The 10,056-nt window shown below is 48.9% G+C and overlaps 1 pseudogene; it reads right to left on the bottom strand.

Annotated features, from left to right (window-relative positions):
• Positions 1 to 3,177: 3,177 nt before the first annotated feature.
• LOC146194140 (uncharacterized) lies at positions 3,178 to 4,496 on the bottom strand (annotated as a pseudogene).
• Between the last annotated feature and the right edge of the window lie 5,560 nt (positions 4,497 to 10,056).

Raw genomic sequence — 10,056 nt, 5'->3', positions numbered from 1 at the left:
AGAACTACTCGTCAGTAGGGGCGCGGTTTCTTCTGGTAGTTCCTACAAGTCTCAGGTGTCAGGTTCTTCGGGTAATGCACGACGATGCCACGGCTGGGCACTCGGGTTTCGCCAGAACATTGCACAGGACTAAGGAACGTTTTTATTGGCCGAAGATGCGTCAAACTACTCAACGTTATGTGGCCAGCTGCCTCCAGTGCCAGCGTTTCAAGCACCCAACCTCCTCTCCGCCAGGCCATCTTCAGCCCATAACGCCACCACGAACCCCATTCGAACAGGCGGGAATTGACCTTCTAGGACCATTTCCCCGATTCTCCAACGGAAACCGCTGGGTCATCGCGTGCGTAGATTACCTTACGCGGTACTGTGAAACTGCTGCCATACCGACAGCCACTGCTTCTGATGTCTCGGCTTTCCTCCTCCGGTCTATCATCCTTCGACATGGGCCTCCTCATGTGTTAATAACCGACCGTGGGCGACAGTTTACCGCAGAAGTTGTAGAGGAACTTCTTCGCCTCTGCTCATCCCATTTTCGCCATTCAACTCCTTACCACCCACAAACAAACGGTCTTACCGAACGCACCAATCGTACGCTTAGCAAGGTGCTCGCAATGTATGTCAACTCCCGCCACAAAAACTGGGATGAAGTCCTTCCGTTTATAACGTACGCCTTTAACACTGCTAGGCACGAAACGACAGGCTACAGTCCGTTTTTTCTTAACGCACAACCTCCACGAACTACTCTGAACACGTTTTTACCTTTCTCACTCCCTGCTGAAAGTTCACTCGCGCATACTCTCTCTTTGGCTGAAAAAGCTCGTCGACTCTCTAGACTTCGCACACTTGCCTCCCAGGAACGCAACAAGAAACGCTACGACAAGCGTCATCAAGATGTCAATTATGCCCCTGGTGACTTGGTGTGGCTTTGGACTCGACTGCGTAAGCGCTGCTTGTCCCAGAAACTGTTGCACCATTATACTGGTTCTTTGGTTGTACTGGAATGCCTCAGCGCAGTCACCTTTGTAGTCTCTCGCCTGATCACCCAAGGTCGTCGTTCTCAGAAGACTCAAGTTGTCCACGTGGCCCGCTAGAAGCCTTTCTATCAACGTGACGAACCTTGACTCGCCCGGTGGGCATCATCTACGAAGGGGGCAGTGTCACGCACTTCCCGCGGTCCTGTATTGGAAGAAGAGGAGGCTTGGCGGGATAAGCAGAAGAAGAAAAGAAAGCTGGTTCTGCCCGCTCTGGTGTGCTATTCTATAGCGCATCCTAAGATCTGTCTAAATAAACCTCGTAACAATATTAAAAGAAGAGGGTATCGGTTATGAGATAATAGATTTCCTACAGGAAATATACCGGGGTCACAAAGTAGTAATTAAGTGGGAAGGGATAAGAAGTACGGAGGATGTCAAAGTATGCAAAGGATTAAGACAAGGCTGTCCTCTATCACCGCTGCTGTTCATGCTTTATATCATAAACCTGGAACGGAGGATACAAGACAGTAACCTAGGTTTTAACCTGTTATATAGATTAGGTGGAAAGGCGGTAGAGCAGCGCCTCCCCGGTTTGATGTATGCAGACGATATTGTGCTGCTAGCTGAGAGCCTGGAAGAATTGCAAACCCTAGTTAAGTATTGCAGAGACAAAGCGGACGCTCTAGGCTTCAGTTTTAGCGTAGTTACGTCGGGTCTGATGATTTTCAACGGCTCAACTGTTCAGAATCTTAAAATACAAGGCCATGAAATACCCAGAGTAGCACAATACAAATATCTGGGGGTATGGGTAAACGAAGGATTGACAGACATTGGAAAGCATGGGCAATCACTTAAGGCGAAAGGACGAAGGAATGCCGGATTAATGAAGCATGGGGCATTGTGGGGATACAACAGGTATGAGGTCTTGAGGGGTATTTGGAAAGGAATTATGGTGCCCGGACTTACTTTCGGAAATGCGGTTTTGTGTCTAAAATCAGAGGTACAGTCGACATTATAAATAAATCAGAGAGCCGTTGGACGATTAGCACTAGGTGCCCACGGCAAAACCACAAATGAGGCGGTACAGGGAGATATGGGCTGGGCATCTTTCGAAGTACGGGAAGCTCAGAGTAAAATGTTATATGAGGAACGCCTGAGGCAAGTGGACAGTAACAGATGGGCAGCTGAAGTATTTAAATACCTGTACTTAAAAAGCGTTGACTCACAATGGAGGAAAAGAACTAGGAAACTATCTAGTAAGTATGCTAGTCACAACGTCGGAGAAATAAAGGGCATTAAGCAACAGGTGAAAAACAAAGAAGGTAAAAATTGGATAAATTCGATGGAGAAGAAACAGAGTGTGGAATTATACCGAAAGTGGAAAATGCAGGTCAGGAAGGAAGCTTTCTTTGATAACTCAAGAGGCAGTGCCCTACTTTCTGAAGCTAGATCAGGGTGCCTCAGAACACGCCGCTAGAAAAAAAAATTTAACAATGAAGATGATGCATGTGCTGTATGTGGTAATTCGAGTGAAACAACTGACCATATTATACTCGAATGTAATGGTATCCATCCGGAAGTTGGTGCAGGCGCAATCACTGTTCCTGAAGCTGTGGGGTTTAGAGATACCAGTGGCCGGGCGAATAAACCGGCGGTGGAAACCAGCAAAAAACGACTGGAAGATTGGTGGCTTAAAAGCAGAGAAGTGACATAATGTTAGTAACAAACAAAAAACTTAAGAAATAGAATGATGGTTTAGTTAACCAATCTAAATGAATAATTAAGATATAGGGAGAAAAATGAGCATGATAGCTACTGCTATCACCCCGTTTCAAAGGGGACACTCCTATATTCCATCCATCCATCCCGTCCGGCGCCCTGAGCAGCGCAACGCGAAGCGCGTACGGCTTGCTTGGAAAATCGCGCAGTGTGCCTTAAAAAATTATGGCATTGCGTTGCCCATATTTTTGGTACTCATTAGGGCTCTATTCAGACATTGGGGAGAGGCTATAAATGAACGAAATGAACTTGAGAAAGCAAGAGCGGCTAAGCTGCCTAGAAAAATCTTTCACTGCCGCTCTTTGCGTACGGTAATTGCTGAAAACGAAAATAAGCAAAGCGAACTGCTTCTCCCAGTGGCGTAAGCGCATTTATTGCGAGGCACAAAGGATGCAGAAAGACCCTCCAATTGGTCCTCAACGCTTTACAACAGACGAGCTTTCTTACTCGCGATGGCGACTTTCTCACTGGTTTCTAGGCGGCGATTCATATACCTCGCATAAATGTGCATTCGCGTTACAATAAAAAAATACAAGAGCTGGCACGTGAACGTGGGCTTGTGCTGATCACAACCCAGCCGTGTTAGACTACAGTCATCCAGGACCTTCCAAAATAAGTCGCCACAGAGACCTTCCTCATCAAGTGAAAGTGAAATTAACTCATTTGCAACTCTTATAAAGTGCAGCATCTTCCTGCTGGGTTGCCTCGGGCTTCCTTCTTTGAAGCGCCGATATGTGATGAAATATGCATCGGAACCTACTACTGGAGTTGCTGAACTTATGTCCTGCAGACACAACTGGCAGCCTGTGCGCTTGCCGACTTTATATACTACATATGCAGCTAAGCAGTATACAACACTGTCCTCTACAGAACCTCTGTAGTAGCTGTGTTCATCATTCGTTTGTTCAGGAAAGAACAATGGAAACGAAGTAATTTCTAACAGCCTAGCCTCAATTTCTGTTCGAGCGATATGCCTTTCCAGCGGTTTTCAATGTTTCTTCCACAAGTGCCGCATTTGGCTCCCCTTGAACACATTTCCACGCAATGCTGTTTTGATGGGTGTGTACAAGCTCAGCAGGCGAAATATTTGCGATACACTCACGACAGCAGGATGGGATTCATCACCTCAAGTGAACGTGCCAGGCCAAAATGCCGCTAAACCGAAACAAGTATAGTGCACCTCTGTAACATTAAAGGAAAACTGAAACAAAGCTATTCTATTGCCTCCAACGGGTCCTGGTTAAGCTTGGCGGTCCATATGTAAAATGCGCCCTTGTCGAAGAGGTAACTGATAATGTCTAGCGTCGACAACAATGTGACACGTAGGGACTCCGTTGTCATTTGTGAGGCAAACAGCTTCGTGCCCTTTTCGACTGCGTTTTTCTCAGTCGTGTTCAAGAGTTCCAAGAACTGCTTGATGACCTGAAAAAATATTGCGTAAGTAATTAAACCATGAAGTCAAGCGACGGTATGTGAAGATGTGTATCTCTTCAGATTGGCGCCTGATGGATGGAAGCTTGATGTTGAGCGCATCAAAGACATCGTTGAGCATCCGTGTGAAGGTTTCCGTGCCTTCAGAGTCTTCCAAACCAGCGACTTTCGCTTCCCTGTACATCCGTATCCCAATAGATGTTCCACGGCTAAAGAGCTGTAAAAAATGTCATTTTCAGATACCAACACAGAAAAAAAACAGCACCTTCTGCAAAAGGCATCATTTACCTGTGTGGCAAGTCTGACGCTCATTTTACGCATGTTATCAGGGGCAACATGTGCTTTGGTCAGCTTCGGCACAACCCGTACATGCTTATATTTCTCTGTTTCATACAGGGTGACATAATGATTAAAATTGATGCGCAGGTCACCTGCCTGAAAGTAACAGAATCAAACTGTGAAACTGCACTGAAAATTTGCACATGATTTTTCTTACCATTCCATATGTGTGTTTCCGGAGGTGATTTCGTATACAAGTGATGATGTGGAGAACATCATATATGAAGTAAATGTTTTGTGATGGCTCCCATGCATGTTCAATAAAGTGCTGAAGGGCCTCTAGTCTTCCCGACACTCCAAATTGGCTCCACATAGATCTGTTGTTTCCTGCACTGTCTCTGATCACAGCCAGCACTGACGCATTGTTCTTGTGCAGTTCCAGGATAGCACTCATGAGAAGTTCTGCAAGGACTTTTCCGGGAGCTGCTCCTTTTGTCGCAAAGCTTGCCACTGGCTGCACCCAGTTTTCAAACAGGGGCACAAACATCAGCACCAATGCGTGGTCGGCAAGTTGGTTTGTGCTTGGTGCTGTAATTTCACCATAGTCGACAAAACCATCCATTTTACACGAGGCCTTATTAAAGGAAATGCCCTGCTTTAACTTCACCTCGTCGAGTAGCAATACTCCGAGCCGTCTCAAGTGGTTCTTGTTGAAGAAATGGGCCTTGATGCTGTTGAGGGCTACTTGGTTAAAGCCATACTTGCATGGGATTCCTTTTATAGTTTGGCGAAGGCGAGCCTTTGATGGGAGTGGTAGCAGCTGCATGTCCGCAATCAAAGTATATGCCTTCGGGCTTGAGATCTGCAGGCATGTCATCAGCCACTCGGCATCATACCGCCTTCCGTATTTGAACTTTGCCTTGACTGCCATCAAAGCTGTCTTGAAGGCTAGCTGCTGCCTGGCTGGAAGGACGCGAAGAGGGCTGTCAGTTGTCTCTTCTGTGATTTCACTAAGCTTCCTCTTCATTAAATCAAGTTCTTCTTTCAGCTTTTCCCGCCTTAATGTAGCACGAATTACTTTGCGACGCATTTACTTTAAGCAAGGCTTCTGCTTTTTCTTCCCATCTTTGTACTGCTTTGTGCGCTGCGAAAAAAGCTTGTCCAAGGAGCGGCATTGAGCGCATGTAGCGTTAAGGCTCAATACAGTGTACGTGTTGTGCCTCCACGTTTCGTCTTCCTTCCTTGCTACCACTGACGATGAGATTTTGGGGTACTTTTTAGCAGGGCATCCCTGACAGGGCTTCAGCTTTTCCATGTACTGGATCAAGCATTTCAAATCATCAAATAACTTAAAATTCGATGTTTTGCGTCCAGGCATACAAGCCGACCCTTCGCACAGACAAACAAATTCAAGTCCTCTGACAGTGTCACAGACATCTCCACATGTGGGATATTGTTCTTTATGCTGAGCTTGTATAACACCGGCATTCCTTCAACAATGTCAAGAGACCAACCTTGAATTTTCTGTCCCTCTTTTGACAAGCGAGATACCATGGGAAACAAAGATTCGCTGTTTCCTGGCGGCACGTCGATGTCTATTGAGAAGTTGTTTTCATCGGAGCTATCTCTGACTGCTGCGGCCACATGCTCATCTTGTTCTCTCTGGCGCTTGCTTGTCGACGGTGAAGATCTGCGAGTCGGTGCTTTGCGTTTCCGTGCCGGTTTAGAAAGGTACTTTGGACAATTCGGGAAAGTCGAGGCATGGCATCGTCTTTCAGTGCCCATTTGTCGCCTGGTATCGTCACCAAATTCCCACGAATGGTGTGCTCGAACACTTTGGAAATAACCTCATCGTGGAAATGGAGGTCGCAAATTGAGCACGAGCTCGAAAGCTTTTTGTCCTGCCTTGGTATTGCGCGCTCCCATAGCTGCAGTCGTTCAGCGTCGCGGGGTGGCCTAAAAAAATGTCTCTTCTCTCCAACAGATTGAAGAGAATCGTAGCCGCTTTTACAGCCGGACACGAAACAACGTGGCGTGATTCACTGTCAAACACTGCGCGACAACCGTGCATACAAGCGCAAATGCTTCCAGACGAGCACGCTGCCGCCGAACAAGCCTGCACCCACCACAACGTGCTGTTCTCTACGTTCGCTGCGCCTAGTAACACGTTGGCGCCAAAAACAATGTTCACATGCGATTTGCCGGCCACGGCCGGTCTGGAGGCACGCGCACGCGCTTTGAAAAGAGCGCGCGCCGCTGCTTTCAGTCCGGCCGTGGTCGGGCAAACAGCATCGCGCGCGCCCCCGCGCTGAGCGCAACGAAGAAGCGTCAGGCGGCGCGCCGGAGTTTGAGAGCTGCAAAAGTATCTAGTAACGTTGCTGTGTACATCGTAGTGCACCACTGTTTACGGTGCACGGCAAAGGGCCACGGACGAGTGCAGGACGTCCTCGACAAAGAATTGACCGTGCCGCCCCGATCAAGAACGCAGTCAGCGTAGGTAGCGCAGACGTCGAAACCGCTAAAGGCACCGCCGAAGGAAATATCCCATTGCTCTTGGAACGAGGTGTCGGCATCGCAAGAACCATCGCGAAATTCCGGAGAGGACAAGCTTAGGTGCTGGTAACAAACTTCACCGAAGAATACCGGCATCTCAACAAGGGCTTGAAGGTCGATTTTCTCGACGAATTAGCGGACCTCATAGACGTATTCACCCTCCACGACCAACCACTGGAAGACACACCGACCACTTCCGACAGCCCACATTTGGCATCAACCCGACATTGACCCACAGCAGAAAAAAACAGATTCGCAGTCTTCTTCGAAGCTACAGAGAGTGTTTCTCGTCATCATCGAAGGCACAACAAACACCACTAGCCAAGCACCGCATTATAATGGACGATCACGTCCGACCTCTGCGCCGAAGCCCCTACCGCGTATCGCCGCGAGAACGTCAAGCCATTCGCGAGCAAGTCGATGAAATCCTCTGTGATGACGTTATTAGCCATCAGAGCCCCTAGGCGGCACCAGTCGTTTTGGTGAAGAAGAAAGACGGGACACTTCGCTTCTGCGTTGATTACCGCCGCTTGAATAGCATAACTAAGAATGATGTCTATCCGCTTCCCCGCACCGACGACACTCTCGACCGGGTCTGCAATGCTAGGTACTTCTCATCGATGGATCTGAAGAGCGGATATTGGCAAATTGAGGTCGACGAAAGAGATCGCGAGAAGACCGCATTCATCACACCAGACGGCCTTCTTGAGTTCAAAGTGATCCCATTTGGCCTCTGCTCCGCACCAGCCACGTTTCAAAGAGTATAATGGACACAGTCCTGGCAAGCTTGAAGTGGCAAATGTGTTGGGTATATTTGGACGACATTGTTGTCTTCTCGTCAAACTTTCAAGACCACCTAAAACGACTGCACGCAGTGCTGGAAGCCATCAAGTCATCGGATCTAACGCTAAAAGCAGAGAAGTGCCACTTTGCCTACGAAGAACTGCGGTTCCTAGGTCACATCGTTAGCAAGAATGGTATTCGCAAAGACCCGGAGAAAACAGCTGTAATCGCACAATTCCCACGGCCTGTCGACAAGAAAGCTGTGCGCCGATTCCTTGGGCTGTGCGCTTGTTATCGACGATTTGTCAGAAACTTTTCGCGCATCGCTGAACCGTTGGCGCAGCTTACAAAGGCTGACGTACCTTTTACATGGGAAGCGCCGCAAGGAGAAGCCTTTGACGAACTCAGGCGCCGCCTGCAATGCCCTCCTGTACTTGGCCACTTTGATGAAAACGCCGAGACCGAAGTTCGCACCGACGCGAGCAATGTCGGCCTGGGAGCCGTTCTCGTGCTGGACAGGAAAAGAGTGCCGGATAGGAAAAAGTAATCGCGTATGCTAGCAGGTCCCTTACAAAAGCCGAAGTCAATTACTCGACGACGGAGAAGGAGTGCCGTGCTATCACCTGGGCCACTTCTAAGTTTCGTTCATTCCTATACGGCCGAACATTCAAGGTGGTAAGCGACCATCACGCGCTCTGCTGGCTGGCTAATTTGAAAGATCCCTCCGGCCGCCTTGCCAGATAGAGCCTACGACTTCAAGAATTTGACATGACTGTAGTCTATAAGTCGGGCCGGAAGCATTCCGAAGCAGACTGCCTATCACGCGCTCCCGTCGACGCTCCTCCGAAGGACGACGATGACGAAGCCTTTTTGGGACCGGTAAGCGCCAGCAGTTTTGCAGAACAACAGCGATCAGACCCTGAGCTGAAAGCGCTTGCCGATTACTTAGAAGGAAAGACCGCTTCCCCTCCTGGTGTGTTCAGGCGACATTTATCTTCGTTAGCGCTACGCAATACCCTCTTCGTGAAGAACTTAGCACCCAACAGGACTGCGCAACTTCTTGTAGTGCCTAAAAACCTCCGGCATGAAATTCTGCAGCCGTTGCATGATGAGCCCACAGCAGGCCATCTCGGATTTGTACGCACGTTGCGTCTACTCCAGGAGAAGTACTACTGGCCGCGACTGCTTGCCGAAGTTGCCTACTACGTGAAGACATGTCGTGAGCGCCAACGACGCAAGACGCCGCCTATCAAACCAGCAGAACTACTAAACCAGATTCCGCCCCCAGACCTGCCCTTTCAACAAATTGGGATGGATCTCCTCGGCCCCTTTCCAGCTTCGTCTATGGGTAACAAGTGGATCATCGTGGCCACTGACTACCTTACCCGTTACTCCGAAGCAAGAGCACTGCCCAATGGTACCGCGGCAGAAGTTGCCGAATTTGTTGTCGAACAAATTCTCTTGCGACACGGCGCCCCAGAAGTGCTCATCACGGACAGGGGAATGGCGTTTACGGCAGACTTGACGTAAGCCATCCTGGAATACAGTTATACAAGCCATCGACGAACAACTGCGTACCATCCCCAGACCAATGGCCTTACGGAGCGCCTGAACAAAACGATCGCGGACATGATCGCCATGTACGTCGACGCTGAACACAAGACCTGAGACGCCATCTTACCGTACGTGATCTTCGCGTATAACACGGCAGTCCAGGAGACTACCAGAGCGACCCCGTTCAAACTTGTGTACGGCGGGGAGACCACTACGCGGCGCTCGACGCAATGCTGCCGCACGTAACCAACGAGGACAACCTTGACGTCGCCGTCTACCTGCAGCGTGCAGAGGAGGCCCGACGACTCGCACGGCTGCGTATTAAAGACAAACAGCGCACCGACAGCCGATGATACAACGTACGATGACGTCACGCAGAATACAATCCAGGAGACCAAGTGTGGGTTTGGACACCAATTCGCCATCGCGGACTAAGTGAAAAGTTATTGCGTCGATACTTTGTGCCGTGCAAAATCATTCGCCGCGTCGTACCACTGGAATATGAAATCATTCCCGACCGAACGTCACCATCACAACGGCGACGCCCACACCCAGAAATTGTACATGAAGAAGCTGTGGTGTTTAAACCTTGCAGTGTTTATGTTTAAGTCGCTTTGTTTTGGAACATCGAGGTGATGTGTTCTTTAAGGGGGGAGTAATGCCTCGAAACCTTGAAAACTATTTTGTTGTTTTTAACAGCCAC

This window comes from Amblyomma maculatum, chromosome 3 (assembly GCF_055883805.1).
Source record: "Amblyomma maculatum isolate TAMU_Amacu chromosome 3, ASM5588380v1, whole genome shotgun sequence".
NCBI lineage: Eukaryota > Metazoa > Arthropoda > Arachnida > Ixodida > Ixodidae > Amblyomma > Amblyomma maculatum.
The sequence above is the reverse complement of the archived record's forward strand: the minus strand, read 5'-3'. Positions and strand labels throughout refer to the sequence as shown.